The sequence below is a fragment of the Equus asinus genome, chromosome 17 (genome assembly GCF_041296235.1).
Source record: "Equus asinus isolate D_3611 breed Donkey chromosome 17, EquAss-T2T_v2, whole genome shotgun sequence".
NCBI lineage: Eukaryota > Metazoa > Chordata > Mammalia > Perissodactyla > Equidae > Equus > Equus asinus.
The window spans coordinates 24,796,287-24,806,861 of record NC_091806.1 but is presented as its reverse complement, the minus strand read 5'-3'; the positions used below and the strand labels follow the sequence as shown (position 1 = coordinate 24,806,861).

The window sequence follows — 10,575 nt, the reverse complement described above, 5'->3', positions numbered from 1 at the left end:
AGAGCAAAAGAGAGAGAGATCTGAATCCTGTTTGACCAGGATTTCTTCTTAACAATGAAGGAAAGAGAGAATTGGGAAACACTGGTTTTATGCTAACTCTGTGTCACTTTGAAGAAATTTGGGTAGTACTGAAATCATCAACATCTGGTATCTTCTACTTCAAGCTTGTCGCGTAGATCATCTGGAAAACATGTAAAAGTTTAATAGTATGGATTTTCGGTTTTAACACTCTGGGTAATTTCCCTAACACTTCACTTTCTGCATTCAGCTGATAGGACAGAACCAACAGAGCTACCTTGACATGGAGCGTTATTTACATCAATTCTGTATGAGTTTAGTTCATTGGAGCCACTTCACACCATTATAGTTCATTGCCTCTTAATGTGTGGTTAGTAACATGAACTCTTCATTCAAACACTTTGGTGAATAATTTTAGCTTCTCCAAGTAACAACTGTTGTTGGTAAATCATTTCACATTTCTATATCTTAGTTTCCTCAGCTCCTTTCTCTTGGACTGATTGTGAGGAGTAAATAAGATAGCATTTTAAAGGCATTGCACAGTTCCTAGTGTATGGGAAGCACTTCAGAAATGTTAACTATTATACTTAATTATTAACGTTGTTATAGGATCCATGATCTCTTTTATTTGGTTCAGGTAATGTGGCAATAGCATTTTAAGAAATAGTTGGCAGCAGGATATACTTCATTTTAAAATCAACAGAATGAAAATATAAAACATAAGGAGTGATTTTTTTTGTGATCTTTAGAGCAATTTAATTATTTTATATTTCTTTTTGGATGTTTTTATGATCATGTTTTAAACTGATTCTTTTTAGGGTCTCCATTACTGCTATTAAAAGAATTATCTTTTTCTTAAAGAAAGAAGCCACTTTTTTTTACATTGAATAAAGATTACATTAATAAATTACCAATTTATTTGGTTCTATACTTTTCAAAGAAAAATAGAGCCAACCTCTATTGAATGTTTTTCTGTGTGTCAGCTGCTGAGTGAAGTACTATAAGTGGACATTCTCAGTTAATTCTTGTAACCCCTGCTGAGATAGGTGTTTAAAGAATAAAGAAATCAAAACAGTTTGTCATTCATTAACACACATGTACCTGATAACTGGAAATAACAAGAGATTTGACCTCCATCTTGTCCAACCATAAAGCTTAGTTTTTAACAACTATCTTATATTTCCAACTATACAAATTATACAACATTGGAATTAAAAGAAAACAGAACGGTGATTCACAAAATGTTTGCCAAAAACTAGATTTAAATTGAATTTTTCATAAATTAAAAAAATAACCAGAAAGGTATATGAGCGTGAGTATGGCACAGAAAATAGATACACCATGTTGCTCATATACTCTGGAAAAGAAAGTAAAGGGAAAAGTTACCACATATGGGGCAGAGGACCTTCTGCCTTTATTGCCCCTTTGTCTATCAGTGATCCTAACTTCAAATGTTTCTGAGAATCTCTAACCTCGCCCAAAACCCAGATTCATAGCTGTTTCTGCACAGTCCAATCATATTCCACTTTGGCACTTTGATGTCACGGGGTCCTGTTTGCTATTCCAGTCATATGTTGCTTAATGATGGATATACTTTGTGAGAAATACATCATTAGGTGATTTCATTGCTGTGGGAATAACATAGTGTTTACTTACACAAACCTAGACCATATAGCCTACTACACAGCTAGGCCGTATGGTACTGATCTTGTGGGACCACCATCATACATGCAGTCTGTCCCTCACTTAAATGTGGTTACGGCATACATGAGTGTATATAACTGCCTTGGTTTAGAACCTGAGGAAAGGACCTTAATACATGCACGCATGTACACACACACACACATACACATACACACACTTTTCTCATTTATAAATTGAGACTTTCTGGAGAAACAATCTCTAATTTTCTTGAACTTGTGTGATTACTTATATACTAAGATGCCAACACTCTATGCTTAATTTATTACTTACAGACCAAACTGAGCACCAACAAGAAGGCCTGAGGAAAAATAAGTCTATAAACATGTAATTACTAGTGATTCTTCTTCACAGACTATTTTCTAATATTACTTTGCTGAATCAAAATATGTAGAAAAAATATGGCCTCCTCTGAAGTAACATGTAAATAAAAAATACGATTGATAAAATATGAAGGAAATATAAGTAAGCATACAAAGAAGTGTAAATTAAATTCATCAGAGTACTAACATTCTAGATATATTACTGAAAATCTTATGCCTCTAAAACAAATGATTTTTAATTAAAGCATCTTTTCAAGGAATTTTTTCACTTTTTCTTTTTTCCTTCTTCTTCTTCTTCTTCTTTTTTTTTCTTTTTTTTGGTGAGGAAGATTGTCCCTGAACTAACATCTGTTCCCAGTCTTCTTTTATTTTATATGTGGGAAACAGCCACAGCATGGCTTGATGAGTGGTAGGTCTTCACCTAGGATCTGAACCTGTGAACCTGGAGCCACTGAAGTGGAGCATGCAAGCTCAACCACTACACCACTGGGCTGGCCCCTAAGTTCACATATTTTTAAATGATCCTTTTTTGAAGTTAAAATGGGTTAAAGACCACTTTATTTATTTAATTTGTAAATCTTGATTTTCACATATTAAACTTGAAAATGTGACATTTCTTAGCATTGATAAAAGGATTAAATGAGTTGATAACTGCTAAGTATATTGATGGCAAACAAACGATGGCAAACATTCAATAAATGTCAGCAATTCTTTTTCTTATTTTTGTCACTGCATAATATTTTAGAACTAGGTAATGGGGTCTATTCAACTAAAGCGTTTAAAAACAAGTTACACAGAAAGGGTGATGTTCTTTTTAGAAGAATTCAGTCTTCATTCAATAAGCTGAAAATAATTGAAGAGTGTCTAAATTAAAGAAAATCTGAAACAAAGTCTAAAATCTTTTAATATAAGTATGTGAAACCAATTATTTGGAATCTTATATCACTAATCAGTAGTAGATATCAAAAAAGCTTTATTTACAGGAAAAATGTCTTCAGGATTGTCTGTCACTGACAATAATGATAATAAAGCTGATATTTATCAATCCTATGTATTAGGTGCCAAGAATTATACCATGGCCCTTACATATATTTCTATCTAAATGCTTGTACACTAGTTTGTGAGATGAGCATTTCCTTATTTTACAAGTGACTAGGGCTTTGTATGCAACAAACTAGGAATAGGAAACCTCAAATTTGGGGCCAAATCTTTCTGAGATCAGTCATATTCTTCACTAATCTTGGAGACTGAAGAGGCTGGATTGTTTCCTACTTTTTTTAAAATCAGTCTCGTGATTCTATATCTAGATTAAAACAAAAATAAAGAAAACATTGTGGACACCACAGAAGGAGGGGTGAAGATACAAATATTCTATTTTGGTATATCTAGAGACAAAATGAAGAATGTTTTGACTGAGGATCTTGTGTTTCAAGAGATGAGCCCAATCACCTGCAGCAATTGCGGGAGTCCACTTTTAGAGGCTGCACAGAACTATGTGCATCTCTCCAAGAAGCTGAATGGTATGTCAATCGAACACACCTAAATTGCTTAGTTCATTTCCCTGAGAAAAGCCAAGTTTACCTTATGAAGTGACTGGTAATAGTAAGGAACTAAAATTGTGTAAAGACATTAAAACTTCAATTCAATCATTGTTTGAGCATCGCTGCTGTAAATGATTTTACAGAGCATAAAGATGCAGGGAAACCCCAGAAGAGCAGCGTTCCTCAGGTGAGGCATCAAGTTTTCTTTACCTGTAGAAAGAAAGACTGTCTATGATGCTTCTCTACATCCTGTATGTGATATGTGAGGATGTGTGTGTATTTATCCATATAAACATACGCTCAAAAGATAAAGTGTGCTGAATAGAAACACCACATTTCTCTCAAACCTGCCTTAAAAATCTGAGAATGCATTCAACTCACAAGGTTCTCAAAGCACCTCATGGCAGCACATCTGAACTTTTTACAAATTAAGTGCAGAAGAGGAAACAGTCACCTTGGATTACAAATCCCAAACTGTGCTATATATAATGACAGCTAATATCTCAATTTCCTTCCAAAATAAGGATAATAAGGTAAAATAATATGATAATACTAAATTGCTAATTTAATTACTTTTATGAAGATTCAAAATAATAAAATCATACCAAATCACTAATTTTTAAATTTCATGTCATGATCCTATAAGTGTGATTGAATAAATAGCTGACAGATAAATGACATTATAATTTAAGATTATTTCTATTTGAACAAATGTGCAGATATATTGAACTCATTCATTTAATAACACAATTTCTTATACAAATGTTTTACAATTTTATTTAAAAATTTGGTAATGACACAGTTGTCTAGATTCTCTATAACACCCTTTATTCTTAACACCCATAGTGCTAAGAAAATAAAAATTAAACACACTTAATTCACATTTAGAATTTTCATATTACTATGTGACTTTCGACAATATAGAAATAATTGGGGGCCAGAGGTAAAACCTTACACATCGATTAGGTTTGTTTGATTGTATTAAGTAGGACTACTTATTTAAGTACTTGGCAGGTAGTAGAAATCTAACCAGGCTTTGTCCTCTTACTTACACGGTTACACCTTTGAGAGACCAATGAATTAATCTTTAATTATATACAACAAACATTTATATAACAAGAACACAACACTTATTATCACAGTATATTGTTCTAAGAATTTCATAAATATTAACCTGTTTAGTCTTCAAAACAAACTGATGAATTGGGTCCTATTATTTTCCAGAATTGGAAAGAGAGTCATGTGGAGTTCAGGTCAAGGAGATAGAATTTAAATTCAGGCAGTTCCAGAGACCAGAGTTCTAGCAAAAACATGCTGCTGCCTTTGCTTGAGATACACATATGTGTGTATGAAGGTGTATTTGAACATACTTTCAGTGGTCTGTAAAGGCTGTAATGGCCTGAATGGGACTCTTTGAACTGTACTGGCTTTCCAGGATTGGCTTGAGTCCTTGGAGAGTGTTAAGGTTTTTGATGTAACAGTCACATTTTCAGACAGTTGGGAAAGAATTCCAAGAAATGTCAGCAACAGAAAGCTTGATTTATTTCCGTTCTTATATTTAATAAAGCAATTATTATTATTTTCTTAATTTTAATATCTTGAAGGTTTCACAGCCTTTACCCAAGGCTTTCTTTGAGGCATCTTTCACCTCTTTGTTCCTTAGACTAGGGATTAAGGGGTTCAACATGAGGATCATCACTGTGTAAAATATGGATGCCATCTTGTCTGTATCCAGGGAGTGGCTTTATTTGGGCCGTAGGTACATAAGGAGGAGTGTATCATAGAAAATAGTGACAGCCACCATATGGGAGCCACAGGTAGAGATGGCTTTGCATCACCCCTGGGTGGAGTGGATCCTTGGGATGGCAGCAATAGTAAAAATGTAGGAGGTAAGGACAATGGAAGAGGAGCAGATCATATCAAAACTAGCAAAGACAAAGATCAGAATTTCCTTCATGTGTGTGTCTGAGCAGGACAGAGCCAAGAGAGGGAGGTCATCACAATAGAAATTGTTGATTACATTGACGTGACAGTAAGTTAGATGGAAGGTGATAATGGGATGGGATATGGCAACCGGAAAGCTGTATATATATGCAACTATCACTAATTGAATGCAAACTCTTTTTTTTTTTTTTCACTTATAAGGAATGTATTGGGAATAGCTTTTCCCTTTTCATTATCATAGAAAGATGACTTCCACCCACCCTTAGTCCATGTTTCTGAATAATGCCTTTGTCAGGACCGTCTGTTCAGGGCAATGGAAGGCAGCTTTCCAGCGCACTGAGATTCCTCGATAGTGCTAACTCTGCCTTGCTGGCTGAGTTCCTTGGCTTTGTTGCAGAGCAGTACAAACACATGATCGAGTTTCACTGCTAAGAAAATTCTATCAGCAACACACATACAGTCAAGTCTGCTGCCTGGATAGCTGAACATTTGGGTCCTGAGCTTTAAAGAAAGCTCTTATTACAAAAGTTTAAGGGAACGTTGCCCTCTGGCGATGTCACTCTGTCTTCAAGTGGCTGTGAAGGGTGGCCAGGGCTGATGTCACTCTGTCCTTTTGACGGTCACACTCTCAGTTCTGCATATTTGAGGAGATGGGATGGTGAGGAGTCCTGTTGGCTTGATCTTATTAATGCCACAATCTAGAATACAGACTCTTGGATATTTCATCTTCACAACATGAGCTGTAAACTGTGCTGGGTGTTTTGCCACGTGTCCCACGATGACGATGATCTTCCCCTTGAAGCTCTGCAGTATGGTGGTGTGCGGACCCTGGACAAGCCCCCCGTCTGCTGTGAAAGCAGCGCTGAACGGGATGTTGATGCTGCCTGAAATGTGGCCCCTAACGAATTCTTCAGTATTCCAAATGTCCACGACCAGGAGCTTTGGTTTACTGGACTTTGTTTTCTTGGTGGGTGTTTTGAAGTGGCCTGTCACCGTGAGCTCGCACAAGTCAATCAGGTCCTCTGCTGAAATCCACAGGGATACTTCGGATTGTAGGTCATTTAATGGGATGGACTCTCTTGACAGATCTGTTTTTGGAGGTTCTGCACACTCAGTGGAGAAATAAGGAGTCGAATTTCCGGCTCCACTGCCCTCAGAAGACGGCCTTGGAGGCTGAGCATGCTGTCTGTTAGTAGCACTTTTAGGAGTCCAACAAAATAGATTGATTGATTCTCATACACAGCATTCAGTGTCAATTTCTGGTAAATCAGAAAAGAGAAGAATGCACTCACTAAAGCCATTAGCCAAAAGCCGGTCCCGTAGCTGCTGAAGAATTGCTACTGCAATACAGAATGGGAAAGAGGAATTCCCAAGTAGTAAGGTATCCCAGAGGTGGAAAATTTTGTGCAGTGGAAATACATGAGTAAACGTGATGAGAAACCAAGGGATGGCATATAGATCTGGAATAAACCCAATCTCATTGAGATGATTGCTCAGCTCCGGATCATGGAATGCAATCATCTGAGAGAACACAGCCAGATACACTTGTACTACATGTGAGTTGTCTTTCAAGAAATTATACAGGTATTTGGGGATAAAGGCAGACACACACGCATAAGCCAGGGCTTCCTTATTGAAATTTAAATATAGTTATGGAGTACAAACTGAGTCAAGACCTTTCCAATACACGAGATCAGGATGGGACAACACCCAGGCTGTTAGTACACGTCTAAACTTTGCATGACCTTCTGGTGATTATAAGAGTTCATCATACTGATGACAACGAGGAATATCCACTTCAATTTGTCTATCTGTAGGAACTGAAGTATCTTTATCAATTGCATCATACTCTGCATGAATAGCCCCCTCAACTCCCAGAAGAGCAGCCCAGGTTAAACCTCTCATTAGAGGAGGAATGTCAACTCTTGCTTCTTTCCAGATCTGATTTTTTTTTATATGGATACGCCTTTAGCAGCCTTTCAAAGAGAACGATTCTGTGAAGTTGGTACTCTGTGTCCCTCTCTCGGATGATTAAAGGGAGAGTAGCAGCTGCAGACACCTCGTTATTGCTGTTTGAATGGGGCAAATTAGACTGGTCATCTTCGAGTAACGGGTAAAATGCTTCTCCATCAACATCTTTTAATCTATTTCTTAGCTGGCATAATGACAATGTCACAGTGGTGTCATCTAATAATGAGCTTCTATCTCGACCTTGTCCAAAGCTTTCACCATCTTCAAAGAGAAAATTGGGAAGTGTGCAGACAGGTGGCTTGGACCGAATGATCTCCTTGTTGACCAGCTCTTTCTCCAAGTCACCTCCAGCTAAATATTAAAGGTAATACACTTCTTCAATAGATCTTTCCACCAGGTTATCACTGTTTATTGTGTCTTGACACAGCTGACTGATATCCTCAGGCGAAGTTAAATCAGCACATCTCAGAGAAGATGAAACAGACTGGCAGGTTTGGTAAAGGGGGTGTATAAAGGTGACATTTCACTGAATATCTTGTCCTGCATTAATTCACCTGGGGTTGGCGTGTTGGAAGTGTGAAAGGCGAGGCACCTCTTCAAAAGATCCATCACATTTTGAGAAAGCTCCTTTACAATGTCCAGACAACCATGCTCTTCAACCAGAACTATTATAGTATCATCCACACAGGCCAATGTAAGCAAAAATTTTACTCTTTCAGAAATCTCCAAGCTCTGAAATAACTTTCTTCCCATGCAAAGCTCAAATAAAATGATTCCAAGAGACCATACATCTGATTTCAGGCCAGAAGGCAATGGTTTCCCATTTGGCACATGATCAGTCGTTTTGGAAATCCCTTGTGCAATTACCTCATGCACCAAGTAGGACGGATACCCAATTGGGAAATCAACATCGACACCATGAGCTGTCATGTGATAAAGTCCAAATTTAGCCAATTTAACATGTCCCTTTCGGTCCAAAAGGACATTATGAGGAGACAGTGTCCAGTGCACTATACCATGTTGGTTCATATACTGCAAGCCCTGAAGTACCTCAAACGTTATACACAAAACCTTTGAATAGCATGCTTTCCCCTAGAAATATCCACGTACCGTCACAGTCTGGGATGGGTGATAGTCTTAAGGATTTGGAAGTGCCATAACAGTTTGATGGAATTTGGTGTAAGAGGAAGCCCGTTGCTTCCACAAACATCATGTGGCAGAGCTGAGGCAAAGAAGGTAAAGGCGCCCATTTCGGCATCCTTCAAGGGAAACATTTTTAGAGTCCTAGATCTTCCAAGATAATCTCTGAGTGTGGAGACGCAGGCGGAGGCAAAGACAACGGGCCGGGGCTCCCACACGTGCCCCAGCGCGGTCGCTGCGGCTGCCCTGACTCCTCAGGGCTCCAGGCTCCGCACTGCAGGTGCTTCCACAAAGGGGGCCGCTCCCGCGCCAGAGGTCCAGCGCGGCCCTGTGATGGCGAGCTAAGCCTGCCACGTTCCAGATCTGAAGCTGGGGGCGGGGGGGGGGGGGGGGGGGGGGGAGAAGGCGCGAGCCCAGCCCACTCCGCCGACAACGCCAGCCCAGAAAGCAGACTCTTTTTGACATCAATGTTGAATAATGCCAGGGACTACAGGCGGCTACACAGCGATCGTAGACCATGGAAGCTAAAAGAACACACTCAGTGATCATGAAGGTGAGAAACCAGCCCAGTTGTGCTGCACAAGCATGGAAAGGAAGAGAGTTGTGTTCCACAACAAAAGTCACCATCATTTTTGGCGTGATAGCAGAGGAGTAACAAGGGTCAACAAAGGCCAAGTGGCTGAGGAGATAGTACACAGGTGTGTGGAGTCGAGCATCAATCCTGATTAAGGTAATCAGTACAAGGTTGCCCAGCACTGTGACCACATAGAGCACTAAAAGTCCCACAAAGCATGGGGCCTGAAGCTCTGGCCGGTCTGTAATTCCCTTGAGAATGAATTCAGTGACATAAGGGGCATTAACTTCATTCATATATTCCAGTGAATTTTGCTGCAGTTGAAGAATAAAAGTGTCACTTCTCATGACCTCTGCCAGTGTTGGGGGAAAGTGATCATTGGTGTCTTATCACCTTGAATCAGGCCATCATGTGGGCAAAGAGTGCACCTTAGCTCTCTAATGACATGGCATTCTCGCCCCAGGGAAAGAAGTGTTTTACTCTCAAAATCATTCACACATTTTACCCAAAGATTTCCTTAATAAGCACTATTGTTTTGTTTCATTACATCTTTCCTAACACAAATTTTGCCTCAAATTTTACTGTGCATTGAAATCACCTGTGGAATTTTTAACATCCCAATGCCCAGGCACCTCCTGCCAATTTAATCAGAACATCTAGGTAGCACACAGGCGTCAATATTTTTAAAGCTCCCCAGGAGGTTCCAATGTACAGCCATGTTTGAGAACCAGTAATCTGAAGAACAAATTCAACGGTTAGAATGACGAGCAGTTCTCAGCCATACTTTCAAACTTACTTCTTTTTTAGTTTGCCTAACCTATGGGTAAATTAGTTGAGTACATGACTCCACTGTGCCAGTGGAATCCAAACTGGCGTGTGCCTATTTGTGTTTCTATGAAAAGACTCACCTTGCATTATGAGGACAAGATTAGTTTTAAGGAATCTAATTTTCAGTTCCTATGTTTCCATATCTGTTTCTTTCTCAAAATGACTTGCCTGAGAAGGCACCTGCGCTCTTGTTTTATTTTTGTTTATTTATTTTTGTCTTCCCTTTTCAAATCTACCCTTCTCCCAATTTACAAATGAAAATATGCCTCAATAATCTGGAATCTTATGATTCCTTGCTCCAAGCTGTAAAAGTATTCAGAGTTCTAGACAATTTGGGTGTTTAGATAATTCCTTTCATCACGACACTCTTATGTCAGTAATAAGAGAAATTTCAAATCAAGGTTAAATTTATGTTAATGATTATTCATCCACATTAGAAAAATATAGCTTATTTTAACCATTTTATGCTGAGAATACTTGTGGTTATAACTCTTAACAGAAATATTTTACTATTATAACATATAGAACATATAGA

At 38.4% G+C, this 10,575-nt stretch overlaps 1 pseudogene; it reads right to left on the bottom strand.

Moving 5' to 3' along the window:
• Positions 1-6,127: 6,127 nt before the first annotated feature.
• On the bottom strand, positions 6,128-8,772 carry LOC106844054 (TBC domain-containing protein kinase-like protein pseudogene; annotated as a pseudogene).
• Positions 8,773-10,575: the final 1,803 nt, after the last annotated feature.